Genomic DNA, 12695 nt, shown 5'->3' with positions numbered 1-12695 from the left:
AAGACCCCAGGTGATTCGTGAGCAGAGCACGTTAATACTGAGACCTCTGGAGCTAGATTACTCATGAAGGACATTATCCAATCCTTTTCTGATGGCAAAACTACTAAGAGCCCAGTGCAGACACTTGGAAAGTGTCTCCTGACCCCAGTGCCACACTTGAGGGTGAAGGCAGGCGGCTGGAAGGAGCAGAGTCAGGCTGCTGTAGGCGAGCATCACCAGCCCTCTGTGTAATGATAGGAGCGGCCGCAGTAGGTCCACCATGGCTGGTCTCGGGTAAGAGTGGAGACAGGGACAGAGAGAGTCACTAGCCCAACTCCGAACGATCTCACGCAGCATCCCTGGGTGGGCAGGAGCAGTGTGGTGGGAAACCGTGTCTCTTCTCTGCCAGGACTCCCACGTGGCCCTGCTCCGAGCGTGGCAAGAGGGGTGCTGGGGGAGGGGGTCTTTAGGGAGTCCCCCGGACCCGACTGCTGCCGCTGTGGAAAAGCAGGTGACCGGAAGAGGCCCCCATGGCTTGAAAGCAGGTGGTTAAAGGATGATGGTGCTCCTAGCGAGGGGAGCACTAGGAAGAGCGAGGTCAGGAAGCGGGATCTGCTGAACCTCCCTTGACAATGGAAAAACAAGACACCAAGGAAACCTTTACGTTCCCTTTCCCAGAGGACAACGTGCTACCTGCAGCCCATGGAACGTGGGAGGCTGAGGCCAGGGGAGCCTTAAACTGGGTGGGTGGGGGCTGTTCTCACCCTCCAGCCTCTCCCACCCCTCTTCCAACTTCCAGGGAGAAGGAGGTCGCCCAGCCAACCCAAGCCCAGATCCTAAGGACTTCAGTCAATTAACACTATATTATTGAAATTCTCCCAATGGTTCAAGATCCTTTGAAAAGACCATTTTGAAGACATCATTGAATATCATTATCATATTTTATTTAAATAGTTCCCATTTTCGAAGTGTGAGGCTATTTCTCTTTTCACGATTACACAGGATGCTGCCATAAACATCATTATTCACACAGCTTGGTCCACACACCTAATTATTTCCCTTTTTATGTAAGACATTTTTTTTGAAACCAAAGTGAAACCATACAGAGAGAAAAGTACAGAAATCAAAAGCGTACAGTTCAATGACTTGCTCCAGAGTGGACACTTGCCAGGACCCAGGGCAAGAGATGGACGATCGATGGGCTGCACCCCAGGCAGCCCCTCGGGCCTCCATCCAATCACTCCACCCCTCTCCTAACTTTCAATACCAATAAGCTGAATTTTACCTAAATTCAAATACACATATATATTTCTATAGCTTCTTATTTATATGGCATAAATATTTACATATTATTTATATATTTCATATGTACCTATCTTACACATATTTATGCTTAGTGTTTTTTTTTTAATTTGACAGACAGTTCTCATTTGGTGATTCATTCCCCAGATGTCTGAAATGGCCAGAGCTGGGCTGGACTGAAGGCGGGAGCCAAGAACTCAATCCAGGTTGCCCATGGGGTTGGCAGGAACACAATTACTTGAGCCCTCATCACTGCCCACCAAAATCTGCATTAGCAGAAAACTAGAGTCAGGAATTGGAGGTAAGCTTGGAACCCAGACATGGGATGCAGGTACCCTAACTGCTAGGCCAAGTTACTGTCCCTGGATACATTTTTATATATCTTACATAGTATCTATATATAAATATGTATTTGAATTTTATGCAACTTCAAATATAAAATTGTACAGGTTTTGCATCTGGTTCCTTTTGCTCAACATTATGTTCATGAGATTCATCCATGTTTTTTCTTGCAATGATAGTTCATTCATTTTCATTGAAAAAATATATACAACTTTTCTTTCAGATTTTCTTCAGTGTTTCTAGTTCAGTGGGCTGCTACGAGCTACTCAATCATAGCCAGAAGCAAAAATCCACTTACTTCTTTCTTGTTAAATTCAAGTAGAATTCCTGGGTTAAAACTAAATTTGTTGGGGGCCGGCACTGTGATGAGTAGGTTAAGCATCCACCTATGGCACTGGCATCCCATATGGGTGCTGGTTTGAGTCCCGGCTGCTCCACTTCTGACCCAGCTCTCTGCTTATAGCCTGGGAAAGCAGTAGAAGATGCCCCAAGTCCTTGGGAGACCCAGAAGAAGCTCCTGGCTTCAGATTAGCCATGTGGGCAGCAAATCAACGGAGGGCCTGCCTCACCCGCACCTTACAGCCCTGCTGAGCCAGTATATTCCAGTTCCTGCAGGATAAAATGGGTGCCAGGGAGAAGGGCAGTTTACCCTTTGGGATGCAAATAAGGTTCCTTCAAAACTCTGGTCAAATGTCACCGCTTTTCTTCAAGTGCACCTGTGGAAGTCATACAACCTCCTTACAGGAGCCACACCGCTACACCAAGCAGGTGCTCTTGCCTGCAGCATCCTGGAAGGAGACCACGTAGTCCCGAGATGGTAAATAAGGAGCACAAGCTGCCAGGACTCTCCCCGACCCTGCCAAGGGCAGACACAACTCATCAGCCTCCTCTAGGCACGGCCTGCCACTCTGCACCCTTCCCACCTTGCCTGCCACATTAGCCAGGTCTCCATTTCTTTTTTTTTTTTTTTTTAACTCTCTTTGTAAAATTTATTTGAAAGGTGGAGAAACTGAGACAAAGAGATCTTCCATCCACTGGTTCCCTCCAGCAAATGCTTCTCACAGTGAGGATGAGCCAGGCAGAAGCCAGCAGCTGGGAACAACTCAATGCAGGAGGCCCACGCGGGTGGCAGGGACCCGAGCAGCTGGGCCATCTCTGCTGCCCCCTGGAGTGCACATTAGTAGGAAGCTGGAATCAAAGCGGAGGCAGGACTCGAACCCGGGCCTTGCCATATGGACGTGGGTGTCCCAAGCAGCATTTTAGCTGTTGCACCCAATGCCTGCCCCTGCCTCCACTTCCTGACATCCGGCCTCGTGCCCCACACACTGGCTGCAGCCAGGTCACCGCATGAACGGATCCTCTTAGTCACACAGAGCTCAGCTCCAAGAAGCCACCGCGGAGGAGGAGGTGCTGCCAACACACACACCCCCACAAGCTACACAGCATCATCTCCCGACTTCTGTCATAGCCTCATGTTTAAACTCATTGTATCTGGCTGTCGATTCTTTTTGGTAATGTTGTTTCCTACGAGTAGAGCCTCTCCTGACTTGGTCACCTACTCCCAGTGCCTGGAAGACTCCCTAGTACACAGCAGTGGATCAGTTAGTAGCCGCCGCAAGGGTCTGCTAATCGACATGCAGTTCTCTGCTTTGCCATTGAAATTCTTCCCATTACAGTGTGGTAGTCATTCACAACCAGGAATCAGATTTTAAACGTGGAAAAATACCTTTTTGTCATGCTGATCATCCTTAATCCCCATTTTACAGATAAGGACACTGAGGCCCAGGACAAGAGACACGGCCTCTGCAAAGCCAGCAAGTGAGTGCAAAGCAGAGCTCGCGCTGACACCAGCTCCTCCCAGCGCTCGGAAATGCAGGATGACCTGTCACAACCCGGGCTTCAAACAGAGGCGCGGGGCCGCCGGGCCCTGTGAATTATGCCCCTAATCACCAGCTGCCTTTGCCCCAACTCTGTGGGAAAAAGTCTGATCACAGAGAAGATCCTCCCCGTGTTTCCGTGGCTACGCAGCGATCCTAATTTCCAACTCCCTTGCAAATGGCAAATGAGTGAACTTAATTTTAATAAAAACAAGGGAAGTCATACGTGTATGCTTAATAAAATCTAATTTGGGCAATTTGGAGCTCATAAAATAAAGGCTTTATGTAAAAACTAGCAATTAGCTTTACAAAACAAGACAGTGAACCCTTGGCACTGGGGAGGGCTCCAAGGGTACGGAGACGTGGCAATATTGTAGGAAAGCTCAGAGGAGGGGAGCACAATGCTTTGGCGTCAAGTTCAAGTCCTCGAGCCATCACTTAGCTCTATGACCTTGAGCAAGTCACTGCCCCTCTCTAGACCTCCGTGTCTGGATCTTCGTGCTCTTATTTGTAAAAGGGGGCTCATAAGACCTGCTCTAGCTGCGGGAATGGTTGTACGGAGAAATAAGAAGGCAAACAGGCAAGGGTTTTGTAAAAGCCTGAAATGATCGTTATTTCATCCTCTCCACCCACAGAGGGAAAGGAGGCTTGCAGACATAGAACCTGGATCGAGGGACCTGGGTGAGCTGAGGTTGGAGGGCAGGTGTATAACCTTCCACACTGACCTTGCGTCATGGTGTCAGGGGCCTAGGAGAGTTGGCCAGGGCCGACTCGCAGAGCCAGTTTACAGGAACAAAAAGCAAATCCCGAGGCAGACGGCGCGTGGGGGACATCCAGGGCCGCCTGGCCCCACACGTCGGCACCATGGGCAGAGACCCTGCACGGGGAGATCTTCGCGGGCAGGCCGTGTTAGTCCCGTTTTACCGGGAACACTGACCGCTGAGAAGGGTGGCAGCGCCCTCCGTTCACACAGCTGGTGACCCAGTCAAGGCTCAAGCCAGGTTTCCTGAGTCCACCTGCCAACCCATGATCAGCACCTTCCAAGTTTACAAAGCAGCTGGCTGTGAGACTGAGAACACGCCATCCATCGTCCCTTCTTCCCCAGGGGCGTGTGCGACTTCCTTCAGAGCTGCTAGGAGTCACCGGGCCCCTCTAGGTGGAAAGCAATTTCTCCCTAGTGCCTTCCCGAGGCAAAGTGGGTAATTAATTGCACTGAATAACACATTAAATGTCCTAATAATTGGGTAGTCACAGCAAAATGAGTACTTGGAAGAAATATTACCGATTCCCTGTTGTACTTAACATTTCTCCTTATTTATCATTACCATTTTCATCAATAATCGTCACAATACTAATAAATCTGTCTTAATTTTAATTGTGTTCAATTGGATGTACCAGTACTTGAATATTCTGAGCACACTTCATTATTTATATTAATTTAAGATCACTTAAAGGCAAATTACATAGTTTGCACTTTCAAGTAGGTGGGTGATTATGACAAACTTTCTCTAGATTCGGCATTCGCAAGCCATGTGGAGTCGCGCCTGCTCTTTTCTGTTAAGGTGCAAGGGTCCGGGATGACAGGATGAGGAAAAGTCTTAAAGCCCCACTTGACTAAGCACACCCTGGCCCTTTAAGAAAGACTTGGGTTTCTGGAGGTGTGGTTAATAGCACCATCCAGTTGGGAGGGTGGACTTCAACCATTCATGCACTGAGATCAAGGGCCAGGCACCATATTAGGAAGCAGGCAACCGGAAATGAGAGAGGGAGAGAGGGAGAGAGGAGAGAGAGAGAGAGAGAGACATGTGTCTGGAAGTCCTTGAAGAGGTTCTGACAGAGAGTGACAGTGACGAGCAGGCGGAAGAGGGCGGTCACCTGGAGCGGAGGGAATTGGGCTGTCATAGGGGGCAGAGGCGATGTTCTAGGTCTGGAAGGTGGGTAGGGCTTGGCAGAGACAGGGAGCAGTGGACTCAGCTTTGGCAGACAGCTGCTTAGGAGGCTCCTGCACAAGCCAGGGCTTCCAGAGATGATGGCCAAGGTTCTGGGAGAGAAGAAAGACACCTGGCAGGGGCAACCTTGGCCTCAGAGGAGGCTACAAGAGGACCGCTGGGTGTTAGCGATGCCAGGATGACGGAGGAGGAAGCTGGGGTCAGGGGATGAGAAGACAGGTTTCTTAGGTGCTCAGAGTTCTGAGCACCAGGTGGAGAGGCTGGTCAAAGGCCAGAGGAGTGGTCGGCACTGGAGGGAGGGGCCTGGGCACCCTCGGGGGAGAGAGCCACAGGAGCAGAGGGTGACAGCCGCGGTACAGGTGCGGACTTACGAACCCGCGAACCCGGTCTGTGAGCCCCCAGGGAGGGCCTGGCCTGGGACACATCTCCTCCCCTTCTCCACCCAGGGCTGGCACACAACGCACAGTTTTAAGTCAAATGGTATCAGACTGAAACGACACAACCTCTGTGTCCTTAATGGCCCCCACTTTTGGAGGACATCCTGTTCCCCAGAAAGATGTAGAGAGGAACTAACTACAGAGCAGGGCAGCAGCCCGGGAGCCGAGGGCATCAGCAGCAGTGGGTGGGACCGCGCCTGTGACTCCACAGCCACTCTGCAGGGCTCGGATAGTGACAGCCTGACACTAGCAATGACTTGTAGGACGGCTGTGACCAGCGCTGATGATTTCTAGAAACCCAAACGCTGGAGGAGAAGAACTGGATGGGAAAGGGGCTCCACCTCCTGGCAATATTCAAAAGCATCCTTTTTTTCGGCACTTTACAGTTTATAAGCTTATGTCAGTTTTTCAAATCTCATTTAGCTCCATTTCCTGATTTGGGTGATGCTTACCAGATGTATATGTATGTTAAAGAGCATCAGACTTGCAGTTAAGATTCATGCACTAGTCTGTTAACTGTAGCACAATTAAAAACTATAAATAAATAAATCAGTCCTTCCCATGCAAGGAGCGACTTTGCTTTCCACAAGTGAAGGATTCTGAGGCTGAACCACTCATGCTGGGTCAAGCCTGATGAGCGGAACGACCAAGAAGCCGGAACAGGCTGGCATGAGCTTCCGTGGTCTGACCTGGAGACCAGGGACGTCACGACATCTGCAGGGCTGGGCAGCACAGAGGAGGCAGCCATCCTGGAGCCCAAAGCCCCACAGAGATCTCCGGGCATGAGGCCCACTGTCTCCACACACCAGCTCTTTTCCTGGGAGCCAGCTCCAGCCTGCCTGGCAGACATTTTTCTAGGTGCCCATTTTTGTTCAGACCACAGCTCCAGGACCGGCAAAGCCCTAGGAGTCTCTGCATCTCAGGGATCCTGCAAGTTGCTCCCCCACGAGCCCCTCAAAGTCTCCTTGGAAGTTTGCACAAATGAATAAGGCCAAATAAAACCAGCAGGAGGTTGTCATTGTGCTTTATGGTTCATTCAAAAGGAGGCGCTCTGATGCACCCTTATCTACCTGGCACTGGGCTCTGGACGAGAAGAGGTGGTCGGTCCTCTCCTCGACCTATATACCCTTAGAACCAACAAGAAAAAAAGACAACAGAATGTGCGAAGCAGAGGAACTCACAAAGCAGCAGCCCCAGGCTGAAAGCCATGGATTCTGCTGGGGGCATCCAAGGAAAGCTTCATGCAGGCCAGCAGGAGGAGCCACTTGAGCTGGGCTTTCAAGTGTAATTGAAAGCGTGGTGGGCAGAAATCAGGGGTACATAGGCAAATACCCACAGGCCAAAGAGTGTCAGATGAGGGGTGGGTGCAGGCTGCAAAGGTAGGGAAGAGGTGGAGTCCACGCCTCTTTCTACAGACCAGGACTCCATGCAGGACACCCGGGCCCTCCTGGTCAGACAAGGGCTGAGGCAGAAGTGTCATGGGTCTCGGTGGCTCTGTAAGCATGTTTGCAATCCAGGTGTGGCAGGCTCTGTTCTCAGACTCTGCAGGACCCCACAAAGCGCTGACCACTCAGCTTCCCCTTGGCTCACCATGGTGCCCTCCGCCAGTGCTGGGCTCAGCTAAAGCCCATCCTCGGGGCCAGCACCGTGGCTCAGTAGGCTAATCCTCCACCTGTGGCGCCGGCATCCCCTATGGTCGCCGGTTCTAGTCCCAGCTGCTCCTCTTCCAGTCCAGCCCTCTGCTGTGGCCTGGGAAAGCAGTAGAAGATGGCCCAAGTGCTTGGGCCCCGCCCCCCCCCCCACAAATGGGAAACCGGGAAGAAGCACCTAGTTCCTGGCTTCAGATAGGCGCAGCTCCAGCCGTTGCGGCCATTTGGGGAGTGAACCAACGGAAGGAAGACCTTTCTCTCTGTCTCTCCCTCTCACTGTCTGTAACTCTACCTCTCAAATAAATAAATAATAAAGCCCACCCTCAGGGAGTTGGCCTCCTACAGGCACCCGCCCCACCCTCAAGTTAGAAGGAAGCAAGGGGACCATGGTTGCATAACAGGTTACGCTGACGCTGGCATCCCATATGGGAGCCAATTTGGGTCCCGACTGCTCCACTTCTGATCCAGCTCCCTGCTAATGTGCCTAGGAATGCAGCTAAGGATGACCCAAGTGCTTGGGCCCTGCACCCATGTGGGAGTCCCGGCTGGAGGTCCTGGCTTTTTCCCCCGCTGTTGCAGCCATTTAAGGGGTAAGCCAGTGAACAGAAGATACCTCTCTGTCTATCTCCCTCTTTCTGTAACTCTCTGCCTTTCAAATAAAATAAATAAATCTTAAAAAAAAAAAAAAGTTTGGGGTCAGCACTGTGGCGCAGCGGGTTAATGCCCTGGCCTGAAGCGCTGGCATCCCATATGAGCGCCGGTTCTAGTCCCAGCTGCTCCTCTTTCGGTCCAGCTCTCTGCTATGGCCTGGGATAGCAGTGAAGAATGGTCCAGATCCTCAGGCCCCTGCACCCACGTGGGAGACTGTGAGGAGGCTCAAGGCTCTTGGCTCCTGGCTTCGGATCAGTGCAGCTCCAGCCACTGTGGCCATCTGGGGAGTGAACCAGTGTATGGAAGACCTCCCTGTCTCTACCTCTCTCTGTAACTCTTTCAAATAAATAAAATAAATCTTTTAAAAAAAAGTCTCCATATATTTACTCCTTATCCCAAACAACATAGTAAGTTCATGCTTGCAATATTCCTGTGTAACATGTATTTGAAGAATCTTCCAGAATCTCGTTCTGGCTGCAAGGGACCCTAAAGCAGAAGAATCTAATTGTGCCATCCATGCGGTTTATGGTGCTGCCTTTGATACTCGGGGACTTTTCCTCCAGCGCTTGAGAAAATTAATCCTCTCCACTTCTCTCCCAGTTTGCAGCATCAAGATGGGATTGAACCTCTGTCGGCTATCAGCTTTCAACGTGATGAATGGACTCTTGGTTTCTGCCTTCATGTGGAAGCTCTAGGTCCCCCCACCTGCGGAGACCGACCCACCTGGGGAAATGGCATTCGACAGACACGAGGGAGAGAGGCTGACCCCCAGCTTCCAGGAGCCGCTGGCGATCGGGTTGCAGGTAGCACTCAGGACAAGAAAAAACACTGCCATCTTTTTTCCCATCTAGATGTTCTTTGCAACAATATTCTCCATGCCACGATAACGACTACAAGTGAGGCTCTGGACTTAGATCCTGGTCGTGTACCAGCAATGCCACCAGCAAGAAACTGTACTTATTTTTCAAAGATATATATATATATATATATATGTATATGTATATGTATATGTATGTATGTATGTATATGTGTGTGTGCATATATATATATTTGAAAGACAGAGTGGCAGAGATAGGGAGAGAGAAATAGAGATGCTTCAGTCACCAAATGGCCAGAGTTGCTCCAGGCTAAAGCCAGGAGCCTAGAACTCCATCTAGGTCTCCCACATGGGTGGCAGGGACCCAACCATCATCCACTGTCAGCCCAGGAGCAAACATCAGGGAGCTGGGCCCGGGGATTCGATATGGGATTCCAGCGTTGGAAACAGAGAGTTAACTCACTGCACCCCAAACCAGACCCCAGTCTGAGATCTTTAAGCCTCGATGTTGCCATCTACAAAACAGGAACAATGACAGCTCTTTCCGCAGAGGGCTCCTTGAGGGACTCAATGGAGTAATGTTCGCAAAGGAGTTTGCAGAATTGGCGGGCACACCGCAAGTGTCCGCTCTTACTCTGGTGGTGGTGGTGAGGATGGTGAAGATGGTGCTCACGGTGATGGCGGTGGTTTTAAAAGCAGACTATCCAGCACAGCCAGAGCTCTCTCTGGCCGCGCGGGGAGGAGCGGCGAGCCCGCAATCGCACGCGCGGGGTCTCCCACGTGGCCACAAGCGCTGGTGGTGTTTACCCCTCGGGGCCAGCTCGCTCGCTCCTCCCGCAGCTGCGCCGCCGTCCGCGGCCCATATGCTGCCTGCGCCTCCCTCCAGACGGCGCCGCCAAGCCCGCGGGAGAACCGGGACGCGGCCGCCGCCCGCCCGCCCCCTGCCCGCCACGCTCCCCTGTCCCTGAGCCCCTCCGGCAGGCCGAGTGGGTGGGAGCCGCAGGCAGCCGGCCGGTTCCGGGGAGGGGGCGCGTGGCAGGGAGGCCAGCTGGAGGAACAGGCGGGGACAGATGCCACGGGGGCCCGGGTGTGTTCCTGCAGGAAGAAAGCAAGGAGCTAATTGTCTCCTCACCCGGCAGCGATGTCTCCGTGGCCCTGCCACGCCGGGGTCCAACAGGCGGTGGGTGGCTCCGGGAAGGAGGGGGCGGCCGGCTGGGCCTGGGTGCCTTCCAGGCGGCAGAATGGCTTCCAGCTCGGGCCCCCAGCCTTGCTGATGCCGTGTGGAGAACAGCCTTGGGCTCTGCTCCTGTGCGGCTCAGGGGACCGTGGGAGAGACCTCCACGGGGCCTCCCTCTGCGCACCCTGTGACCTGGACCCTGGCCTTTAATACGGGGCAGGGAGCGAGTTCCCAGCCCGTTCTTTCACATGCTTCACGTACTTAAATCTTAAGTATATTTAAAACATTTAAAAATATGAAAGCCCACGGGTCCCGCCTTGATTCTTTGGCTGTGCAGGTTCTTGGTGCTTTCTCCCGCTGGGCCCTCCAGCTGTGCCCCCTCCCCAGTCCACCCTTTCTATCCATCACCCTCCACCCATCCTCCAGAGTCCCTTCCAATTCCACCTTCCCTGGACTTTATTTTTAATTTATTTAGGATTATTTATTTGAAAGGTAGAGTTACCAAAAGAGAGGAAGAGGCACAGGGAGAGATGTCTTCCACCCACTGGTTCACTCCCCAAATAGCCCCAACTTCCCCTGGCTGGGCCAGGCCAAAGCCAGGAGCCTGGAACTCCATCAGGGTCTCCCACGTGGGTGCAGGGGCCCAAACACTTGGGCCATCTTCTGCTGCTTTCCTGGGCCCACTAGCAGAGAGCTGGAACGGAAGTGGAGCAGCTGGGACAGTAACAGGTGCCCATATGGGATACCTGCCTCATGGTTGGGGGCTTAACCCACTGCACCACCATGCCAGCCTCACGTGGGTTGATATAGTGTGTATTTTCCTGCTTTTCCATCTGAATTTCAGACTCCCTGATATGGAAAAATTAAAAAAAAAAATTGGCCTCCCTGCGGCACCTGCGCGTTTACAGATTTCCTCCCTCCCACGCTCATCAGCAGCTCCCAACCACCGCCCTGTGAAGAGGCAGGATGATCAGTGGCCTTGGTCTCACGTTGCAATCAGATGGCAGATGGGAAGAGTATTTGTGACCCACTCGCACAGGCTGTCTACACAGGGGAGCCCCTGAAGCATAGGAGATGCACGCTTCCTCGGCTGGGGTGCCCTGACGCTCCAGTCCCCGTTCCGGGCTCCTGCCACGCCCTCTGAGAATCGTGGCCTCATAGCCTCACGTTCAATGCGCACGTGGGTGTCCCGGGAGGACATGTATGTGTTCGCTTGGGAGGGGGGCGGCTGCAGTTCCCCTGTGTTTAACCAGATGGTAGGTGCTGATTTTTTCTCACTTAATTCTTTATGGCCACGTTGGACTTAGCAGGTGGCTGCTCACTTCTGGCCTTGTATTTGTATTTCAACAGGAAAGAAAAGAGGTGCGCGCACGCGTGTGTGTGTGTGTGTGTGTGTGGTGGGGGTGGGGTGTTTGAGTGTGTGTGTGGCAGGGGTGGTGTGTGGGTGTGTGTAGGTGTGGCAGGGGTGGTGGTGTTTGGGGATGTCTCTGGGGGGAGGCAGGGCTGGTGGTATGTGTGCGTATGTGTGGCTGGAGTGGTGGTGGTGGTGTGTGTATGTGGTGGGGTTGAGGGTGTTTGGGTATGTGTTTGTGTGTGTGTATGGCAGGGATGGTATGTGGGGGTGTGTAGGTGTGGCAGGGGTGGTGGTGTTTGGGGATGTCTGTATGTGTGTGTGTGTGTGTGTGGTGGGGTGGTGGTATTTGTGTGTGTGTGTGTCTGGGGTGGTGGTGTGTGTATGTGATGATGGGGATGGGGGTTTTTGGGTGTGTGTGTGTGTGTGTATGGCAGGAGTGGTGTGTGTGTGTGTGTGTGTGTGTGTGTGTGTGGTGGGGGTGGGGGTGTTTGGCCTCGCCATTAAGACGCCCACTCCACCAGCTGCCTTTTACTATGGGCCTCTCACCAAGGCCTGAGCCTGTGCCTGCACCAGGCCATTTGGACTTTGTGAACTAAATGAACCCCGTTTCTTCACGCAGAGCCTGTGCCACGTATCCTGTGCCAGGGACGGAGAGCTGGCTGACCCAGACTGCGGTCACTCTAACAGAGCTGGTGACGCCCAGGGGTCTGCATAGCTGGGGCTTCCTCTGCACCTGCCATCCTGCCAGACTGAGCTAGTCGTTTCCATGCTAAAAGCCTCGGTCTTCTCATCTGAGAAATGGAAGGCTCCAGCCACCTGGCTCTAACCTGGTGATCCTCACGACGCAGAATCCCGACCCCAGGCTGGGGTGGGACAGGGCACCGATTCAGATGTCCACCTCTCTGTGACCTTCTGAGACCGTTTGCCGCTGCCTTGCCCTGCCCGTATCTGTGCCTCTGGGATGATTTTCTCCAGTATCTCTCGGGGATACCCGCCATCAACTCAGAACCTTCTGGAGCCCCCCAGGCTCCTCTGTCTCAAGCTGTGAGAAGGTCGCTGCCGCCAGGAGCAGCACGGAGGGACATCAGAGTGACCGGCACTGCTCGACTTCGCCCAGCAGTCCCTAGAGCCTGCAAACAGGTGCAGGTTTGTTAAGAAGAA

The 12695-nt window shown here is 52.7% G+C and overlaps 1 protein-coding gene across 2 annotated transcripts in view; it reads right to left on the bottom strand.

The window, feature by feature from the left end:
- The window catches only part of SEC61B (SEC61 translocon subunit beta), a 78705-nt gene that overhangs the window by 12815 nt on the left and 53195 nt on the right, over positions 1-12695 (bottom strand). The window lies entirely within an intron of this gene.

This window comes from Oryctolagus cuniculus, chromosome 1 (genome assembly GCF_964237555.1).
Source record: "Oryctolagus cuniculus chromosome 1, mOryCun1.1, whole genome shotgun sequence".
Taxonomy (NCBI): Eukaryota; Metazoa; Chordata; class Mammalia; order Lagomorpha; family Leporidae; genus Oryctolagus; species Oryctolagus cuniculus.
The sequence above is the reverse complement of the archived record's forward strand: the minus strand, read 5'-3'. Positions and strand labels throughout refer to the sequence as shown.